Here is a 9,474-nt window from a genome sequence, read left to right on the forward strand (position 1 = left end):
CACCTGAGGCCGGGGGCTACATGCCGCCCCCCTTCACATCCTGCTGCGGTTTTAAACAGAAACGTTCATTCCACGAGGCAGGCTAGGGGGAGAGCGTGGCAGGGACTCAAAACTGGGGGGGGGTAAGACCTGCTGGCCCCTGTGTTTGGGAAGTTCTGGCAGTGTCTGGGGACACCTTGGGTGAACGCTGCTGGCGGCTGGGGACAGGGGAGTCCTGCCCTGGCTTTTCCCTGACCCCATGACACCTTCCCTCATTCTGCTGGCTGGGAAGGACGCGCAGGGGCTGGCCAGCCCAGAGCAGCGTCAAGGCACTTCCTCTGTCCTGAGGGGCGGGGCGCACTGCACCCCCAGCTGCTGATCCCTCGGCGGGGCAGCCTGGAGCTGGGACAGCTGTGCCCAGTGCAGGGGGGACTTGTTCTATGTGTGGGGAAGGTGAGAGGACATTCGAGAAGGGGCTAGCAATCTTGCTACCCCCTGTGCAGTCCTTGGACTGTCACTCCCAGGCCTGCCTTCGGAAGCCAGTGTTTCCCTCCAAATTGCTGCAGTCCTCATGAGAAGTGTGGGTGGGGGGGAACCTCCTCAAAGGAGTGGCAGCAGAAGAGAAAGCAAGGGACTACCAATGCACATGGGACCTCGGTCTCAGGAAGCCACTGCTTCATACAGAGGGATGCTGTTCATACGGCCACATCAGGCTCAGTGTCAGAAACCAGGTACAGACCATCAGCTGGAACACCCTGCCTAAACAGTGCAGACCAGCTGTCACAGGTTGCCTCTGAGCTGTCCCAGACACCAGCGCAGGACCTTATTCATCACTAGTTCATGAATTTTATTTCATTTGGCCAAGGGTCTGTACCAGGCTGCAGGCATCCCCAGGGGCAAGCAGAGGTGACAGATGGGCGGAGAGGAGCTGTGTACTTACACAGGGAGCGTTGCCAATGCTTCCGAGGAAAGGGGACCTCGGGGACTGGGCGCTGTCTGCGTCCCATGGGTCCCGTCCTGAGTGGGGTCCTGCTCACTGCTGGAGAAAGAGCACAGAAGACACTTGCCCTCTGTGTGGTCAGGACAGGACAGGAGGTCTGTGTCCTGGCCAATGGCACTGTGGAACTGGACCTTGAGGTAGTTGCCAGAGGGAGGGATGGCCTGCCTAGCAAGATGGAAAGGCAGGGACAAGGGCTTGGCTTTCCTAGAATGCAGAGGGTTGGGAATGAGTCAAGGAGAGGTCAGGTAAACCCAAAGTGAGAAAGGCTTGCAAAACCGATGGGAGCCTTTTCCATTTCCTGATTTTCAGCCTCCCCTGATGTTGTCCTCTGTCCTGGTTGGTGGTTGGTGGTTGTCAAATACCCACCAATTCTTTCTCCCTCTTTCCAGCAAGACATGGAGGCAGGGGTCCCTCCCCTTCAACCTTGGCCTGAGGCTGGGTTCCAGTAGCTCCCATGCCCTCTGCCAGTTCTCCTGGACACGTGGGCTGGAAGCATGTCACCACTGAGTGAGAAGTCGTCGCCCCGAGCAGCCAGGTGGGGAGACCATGTGGGGACACCGGAGAGAGAGGTGGATGCCCAGCAGACCCAGCTCCTCTGGGATCCGGTTGCTTGGGTCTCCCAGCCCAGACCCTGAGCATGTGAACGAAAACAGTTTTGGGTGACTACTGCCTTGGCTGCCATCTGGCTGGAACCTTAGGAACCTTAGGAGATGTCCTCTACCCCAAGCTGAGCTGCGTAGTCGAGCCCGCCCATCAACCCCAAATTCAGGAGCAAGCCACACAACTGCTGGTGTTTCCAGCCACTGTCTGGGGGTGTCTTTTTGATGCGACAGCAAGTACATAGAACCGTCTTTTCTCCATTATTCACTATCTATCCTTTCATCAAAAACACTTCTATATGCTTCCTTTTTAAAACTGAAATGAATTAGGATGGGAAGCTTTATATCCCCATGGTACGTGGAAGTCCGCCATCGATGGCTATAAATGGAAGACAATTGTATAAAGCAACACAGGAAATGGAACTACGTGATCAGTTTCTACATAGGGACAGTGGCCTCCCCCCCCCCATCTTCCCTGGGTGGGGCTGTGTCCCACTGGCGGCTTCCCAGCACTTGCAGAACCTGTTCTCGGGCCCCCTTCTAAGCCCCGCCACCAGCTGAGATGCACCCCATTCTCAGAGGTCCGGATTCCTGCCCCACGGGGCCCATCGTCCGAGCTTCTAAGTTGCACTATTTCCAGCCTCTTTCCCTTCTTCCTCCAGCCCTAGGGAGAGGGGCCACTTTCTGTAATTCTTTGAGAATTCTTGCTCTGCCATTTTAGTTCTTCAGCTGCTGGGTGTGGAAGGCAACATCACTGTCACCCTAAGACATCCACGCTCTAATCCTCAGAGCCTGTGTCACCTTCATGGCCGAAGGGACTCTGTAGATGTGATGTAGGATCCTGCAATAGGGAAATTATCCTGGATTACCTGCGTGAGCCCAGTCTAATCAGGAGGGTCCTTAAAAGTGGAAGACAGAAGCAAATCAGAGGGAGACGTGGCTAGGAGGAATGGCCTGAGAGATAGGGAACAGGACAGAATGCCTCTAGAAGCTGCACGAGGCGAAGAAATGAACTCTGCCCCCAGAGAGCTTCCAGAAAGGAGCACCGCCCAAATGAGAACTAGGTTAGATTTCTAACCTCCAGAACTGAAAGATAATGAATTTATGTTGTTTCTAGCCACTCCATTTGTGGTAATTTGCGATAACAGCCATAGAAAACACACACACGGGTGAACACTTATGTATGAAATTCTCTCAACATAACACGTGGTCATCCTCCCTGGCCCTGGGGACACAGGTTCCCTCTCACTCCCTCTAGTCTGGGCTGCTCCCTGTCACTCCAGATGGTGGGCAGACCCCCCTTCTCCTGCCACTGCCTCTGGGGGCTGGAGGGCTATGGCTCTCAGCAAGCTCTTCCCTCTGCTGTCTCTGACCTTTTATTTCCCATCGGGTCCCCCGATGACACAGAGTCCCCAGGATTCAAGGGTCCCAGGAAGCCAAGACTCTGTCCCCTCCTCGCTTGTGACATCTTCAGCTCATATATTCCTCTGTCATTGTGTAGGACCTTCTCAAAGCCAGGACTTTTGTCTCTATACCCGCTCCAGGCCCTTCTGATCATGTGGATCCCACTTACTCAGGGCAGGTGACAAACCAGACCCCCTCCAGTTCTCTCTCTTAAAAAGGAGTGGTGTTGCTTCCTCCAAGAACCTTCACAAAAATGAATACCAGATGAATAGTTAGAAGGTAAAAATAAGACTCTAAGAAAATTAAAAGAAAAGATAGGAGAGTAAATATGCAAATTAGGATGTGAAAGACTGTTATCTGTGGACAAGCATCAACTCCTGTTGTTGCTGCCTAAAGGTTCTTTAGGCAAAGTTAAAACAGTGGACAACCTGACCAGCCGTACTACCTGTCAGAGCATAGCCTACAAAACTGATTCAGAAGCGGAGGGTCAAATGAAGTCCCAGTGTATATAAATAAATAATAGGTTTGGTGTTGGTGAGCAGAATATCCAAGATAGCCTGAAAGTTTCAGGAATTTATTGACTGGGGTGGCTGTGCTCCTGATGTGCCAGACAATATAGAAAAAAAGCTGTGTGGATTGAGAAAGGAATTATACATTTAGCTTTGAACTACTGTCTCTATTTTAAAAAGGGGGGGAAAAAGGTGATTTATTTTCATGTGTCTATTAGTCATCTATTTAAAAGACAGGAGGTGAATCTTTGCAGTGTTTATTGACTCTAGGAATTGTTTCCTTCCTTCTCTCTTGCTGGGTGTTCTTATCAGGCCTGGGAAGAGTAATAATGTAGCACCTGGGGGCAAAGGGGCAGCCTAGTAGCTTGGCACTGGGGGCCACGATAGAAAGGATTTCCATGGTAATGCTGACCTTCCCCTTGGTGCTGTGATGGACAGAGAGGAAGGTGTCCCAGGCACTGCAGGAGACCAGCATGCCTGAACTTGACTTCATCGAACGTGTCAGACAGTCTTCTGGACAGGAAAGCCACAGCGATGCTCCCCAAGGCCAAGGATCCCAGGTATCCCTGGACATAGTAGAAGTCAGTGACAGAGCCCTCACTGCATCCAGTGATGATGTGTGTAGACACAGAGTGTGTGTGCATTTCAGTGAAAGGAGGAGGAGATCCCAACCAGATTCCACAGACAGTGACTTGGATCAAAGCACAGATGGGGATGACAGGTGCTCCTAATAACAACACTGCCTTGTCCTCTTCCTTAGCACAGTCGTCTTGAAAGCCAAGAATCGCAGTGATGATTTTAGCCACAACAGTGAAAGTAGCCACAGCGAACACGAATGCAAACGTCATTTGTTGAAGTATGCAGGTGCCTTTGTTGGGAGGGGCAATGAAGAAGAAGAAACAGGGGAAGCCCAGGAAAAGGTTGATGAGCAGGATGTAGCTGAGAGTTGGCTGTTGCCCTTGACAAAGGGACGTCTTGTTGCTTCACAGAGACCCCAAGAACCACAGCCATGGGGACAGAGAAGCGTAGATCTGTGCAGGCTGGATTCATCCCAGTGGGTCTTGATAAGTCAGGAAGGTTGGTTTCTTTGGGAGACAGTGATCTTGATCTGGGCTTGAGTACAGATGATACGGTATGAAATTTGTCCCTGATTTTCATTCAAGTGATTAGTGGTCCTACCTCGGCTCTGGAAGATACTCAGGGCAGCCTCTGCTCATGAACCAGGCTGGTCTGGATGATGGGGTCTCCCTAACTTTCTCTTTGCATGCTACGGGGGAGGCTGCAGTTACTGATACATTCTACCAAACCTGGATTCATCCCTTGGGCCAAGAGGAGCTGTCAAAAAAGAAACTTAAGGAGAAAGACACTTGGCTTTCTAAGGTAGAAAGATGGTTTGATGGGATTTGATCCACTGGTTGGATCCAGGACCCTAGTGGACTTGGCTCTGGTCAGTACTGCAGACTGGCTTCTTCCTGTGGCTTGAAGCCCTGCTCATAGTTGGCGTAGTGGTTGTATTCATCAAACTACATGAATCTGGCTAGCATGTCAGGCAGATGGATCAGGTCAAGAATGAATTCTTCTAAATCCTGTGCAAGTGTCTTTCCAGAAAATGACACCATCTTTCTCCTCTGTTTTACTTTCCTTAGTTTTGTCCTCTGCCTTCTTCATATCCTTCCCTCTTCTTGTCTCGAGTTCTATGTAGACTCAGGAGCTATCCTGAGATACAGCCTTCTGGGGCTGGTAGGATCTGAATGGGGCCGCCGTGGTGACCGTGGGGCATGGACCACCCATCACTAAGGCCTCTCAAGGTGTAAGTGTACAGTTATGTTTATTATTAACTATGGGCCAAGAAGCTTCAGACCACAGGTGGAGAGGTTGTGGGAAGTTTCCAGAAGCATCACACCCTTATAATGCCCTTCACTTTATAGGCCAAAGGGAAACACTGGGACAGTTATGAAATCCTGAAAAGTTCCTGTTCAGGAAGTGGTCGTAGACAAGAGAGAAGCATCTGAAACTTAGCAACTGACCTCGGCCTGTTTTATGTCGACGGACTTAATACCAGCTGAGCTAGCTGTCTGCTAAAAGGGGGAGGAAGTAAGCCTCAAGTGACATCCGCCCTGCTTTGAATGGGGTGTTATTTAGAGGACTTTGTCTTCAAGCAGCATGCTTGTGCTATAGGCAAATGCTCCATTCATTCGTCCAAAAGAGAAGTTTGGGTCTCATAACAGATTGTGAGCGTTGTTCCAGACCCTGGGGCTATACTGAATGCCAAGGCAGCCAAAGTTTCTGCCTTCACATTCAGCCTCTGAAACCAACCCCACTCCTGGAGATGGGTCCTAGCCCTTCCTGGCCCTGGGCTAACTTATCTACCCTTTCCCCACAGCCAAACCATTTTGCTAGAACCATCCTTCACAGTCTTCTCCCACCTCAGTTCTCAAGTTCTCCCAAAGTTGGCCTCCAGCCCAGTGGGTGCTTTATCCTGTTGATCCTTTCATACATCAGAGAGGAGGGAGGCCCTGATGGCTCATCTCCAGGGAGTCAAGTTTTCCAAAGGGCAGCAATTAGGACTATTCAGATCTCTGAGAGGTCACCATGCCAATGGGGCAGAATGAAGCCAATGGGCTTCAAGGCTTGAGTCATCCTCTAAAGCTCTTTTTGACCTTGAACAAATGAATCCTATGGGTTACAACAATTATTTTCCAGGAACAAACGCGGGTTCCATAGAAACATGTTGTTTTCTAGAAGAGAATTCCAGTAGAGCTTTAAAAATGACAAGTTACATTCACACAGGTGGATATGAAAATTTGACTTTATTTATCAGTCCTATGAGAGTAATTTCATACTGCTTGTATTTATGTGCATTACAAAAAAAGCATCTAAAACACTTGTAGGGGTGTCTGGGTGGCTCAATCGTTAGGCATCTGTCTTCAGCTCAGGTCATGATCCCAGGGTCCTGGGATTGAGCCCTGCATTGGGCTCCCTGCTCAGGGGGAAACCTGCTTCTCCCTCTCCCACTCCCATTCTCCCTGCTTGTGTTCCCTCTCTCGCTGTCTCTCTCTCTCTCTGTGTCAATTAAATAAATAAATAAAATATTTTAAAAAATAACTAAAACACTTGTAACCAAAACATACCAAGCAATAAAAATCTTTTCGGTACAGATTCAGCCTGGGAATAAGATAGAGCCCAACAAGTTAGCAGTGCTTGGGTATTTCAAAAGATAGACATCTTGGGGCGTCTGGGTGGCTCAGTCAGTTAAGTTAGTTAACTTAATCAGTCAGTTAACTCCTGATTTCAGCTCAGGTCTTGGTCTCAGGGTCATGGGATCAAGCCCCATGTTCGGCTCCATGTTCAGCAGGGAGTCTGCTGAAGGAGTCTCTCCCCTCTCCCTCCACCCCTCCCCAACTAGTGCATGTACTTATGCGTGCATGCTCTCTCAAATAAATCTTAAAAAGTAAAGAAGAGAAAAGAAAAACAAAGACATCTCTTTTTCTTTTTTAAAGATTATTTATTTATTTATTTGACAGACAGAGATCACAAGCAGGCAGAGAGAGAGGAGGAAGCAGGCTCCCTGCTGAGCAGAGAGCCCGATGCAGGGCTTGATCCCAGGACCCTGGGATCATGACCTGAGCCGAAGGCAGAGGCTTTAACCCATTGAGCCACCCAGGTGCCCCAAGACATCTCTTTTTGATACTCAGAGACAGGACGTTTACAAATGGTTTCACCTGTCAGCACACCCATAGTAAAACCCTCCCCATGGAAGTGGGGTCTCCAAATCCAAAACTCTTCTTCCTACTCATCATAGCCTTAGCCTAGAGTTCATTATTGTCTCTGGTGGATCAGACGCATTGTGCTGGAGACCAGCATGGAACCAACCAAGATTCCTGCCAAGTCTCTATCCCCCATTTAGAAGACTAAACAGACATCAAAACAGGCCCTGAGATGTCTATTTTTACTATCTTACTATTTTTACTATCTAAAGAGTGTCCTGACTTGGGAATAGAATACCTTCTACACACTACACTCCATTTTAAAAGTACTACATCCACCAAGTTTCTTGAGTGACCTTCTACAACCCACCAAGCCAGCTCTCTTGCACCTCTCCTGAGTAAGCCATCGCTTATGGAAACGAGGTGACAACTGTCCAGAGGAAGGGAGGATGGGGGACTCTGAGCTTCTCTTATAAAATGAAGCAGTCTAAAGAAGAAACATTTTATTGCTTTAAAATTACCATCACCCTTAAACGAGGGTGTAGTGACCTGATGCTAAACCTTGTAAACTTCAGGAGGTGGAACCGATATTTTGAAGATGCACCCAGCGGATTTGTAAGTGGCCTAGAGGGGAGGTTTTAAGGGAAGGGAGGGAGTTGGGGTGACTGGGTTTTAGTGTGAGTATCTGGGCAGGTGGGGCACTGGGTACAGTGAGAATGAGATTGGGGGTATGTGAAAGTTGGGGGTGGGTATGGAGAAACTTTCTGGAAAAATCTCCTTAGAAAAAAAATTTCTTTGCTCTTAAAAGTCTCAAGGTAGAGGCAGGCTTTAAGTGAACTCATTGGATAGCCTTTGGTAACTCTGAAGATTTTCACTCATAGAAGCCTAGCGATCTATTCAGTTGTTGACCCGTGACTGTCACCGTCTGTTTGCATCCCTTAACCTACCAAGGGTCAGGTACCATACTTTGCTTATAAGGAACTGTGTTTGAAGATGATGCAGCTAAATCTGAGACCTAATACAACTTGACTGAGGCCAATCAGCTACAAACACACACAGTAAGTTCTCTTCCTGTGTATTTATATTGTACGAAAAGTCAGCACAATCCAGTAGGTGCTTTGTAGCTTCCAAACAAACAGCACCAACTCCCTAGTCCTTGTGAAATGCCTGCTACCCAGAACCTTCTCCTGACCACCAGGGCCTTCCTCCAGTGAGGGCACAGTCCTGTGGACCAGCTAAGAGAAGCGAGTTTGAGAGCGATGTCTTTGAAAAACCCTTGGAACCCTCTTGGAATATATTTATGGTGACCTTATTTCTTCACCAAACATTTTGACACAGGATCAGATATTGGTAGCCCATTTGCAGTAGGGATTGCTCTAGAAAGTCCAGCTTATTCAGTTTCTCTGGAGACAGAACTGGGAGGATCTGTTTGAAGGATTTAGTCCCTGGAGTGAGTGAACTCTGGGTGGTTTCCTCCCAGGGAATAACCCCTCATACCAGATGTCTCAGACTGACACTTTCCCCTGGAGCTATAGCTTGCTGTTCTAGAACATTGTCCAAAACCCGGGGCCTCAGGTCCTGGCCAAAGTTTCAGGGGATGTGGGAGGGCTTGCTCTTAAAGAACAGCTTCACTTCCTGATCAAGACCCTGAAATCCCCTTTAATCTGTATGATTTGTGACTTTGGAAGTAAGAGAAATCAACTCCAGGCAGCTTAAAAGAAAGGAATTCATTCTATGAACACAGCAGTCCCTCATGGATCCTGAGGCCAGAAAGCAGCCAGACTCCTGGAAGGGACCAGCACCAGACTGGAACGTCGCCCAGAACCTTGGAAGGCACTTTTTTCACTTCCTATGCTTATTCTCCAGGCGTCTGCTTCCCTACCATTTCCAAGTGGTTAGACTTCTCTGCTTTCCAGTCAGAGTAGGGTCCAAACCCCCCACTGCCAGAGTGGTCAGGTTTTCATGGTGTTAGTTGAGATGCGGGGAAGAGAAAGGATTCTTTCTCGGTCCCACCCCACCCTCTGGGGAAATGTCTGCTGCGTCAACACCGTGCTCTCTCCTGAACCCAAGTCAGGTCAAGGCTTGGTGGTTCAAACATGGCTTGGGGGGCAGATTTGGAGAGGAAGAGCCAGAAAGAACTTTTTCTCTGAGTTTGGTCCTGAGCAGACAGTGAGGGTAGGAGCATGACTGGGTCCCATCAGGGAGGTCCGTGGATCTGGGTCCTGTGGATGCTTGCCGTTTGGTCATAGTCCCTTTGGATCTATGGAGACTGTCAT

The sequence above is a fragment of the Martes martes genome (genome assembly GCF_963455335.1).
Source record: "Martes martes genome assembly, chromosome: 1".
Taxonomy (NCBI): Eukaryota; Metazoa; Chordata; class Mammalia; order Carnivora; family Mustelidae; genus Martes; species Martes martes.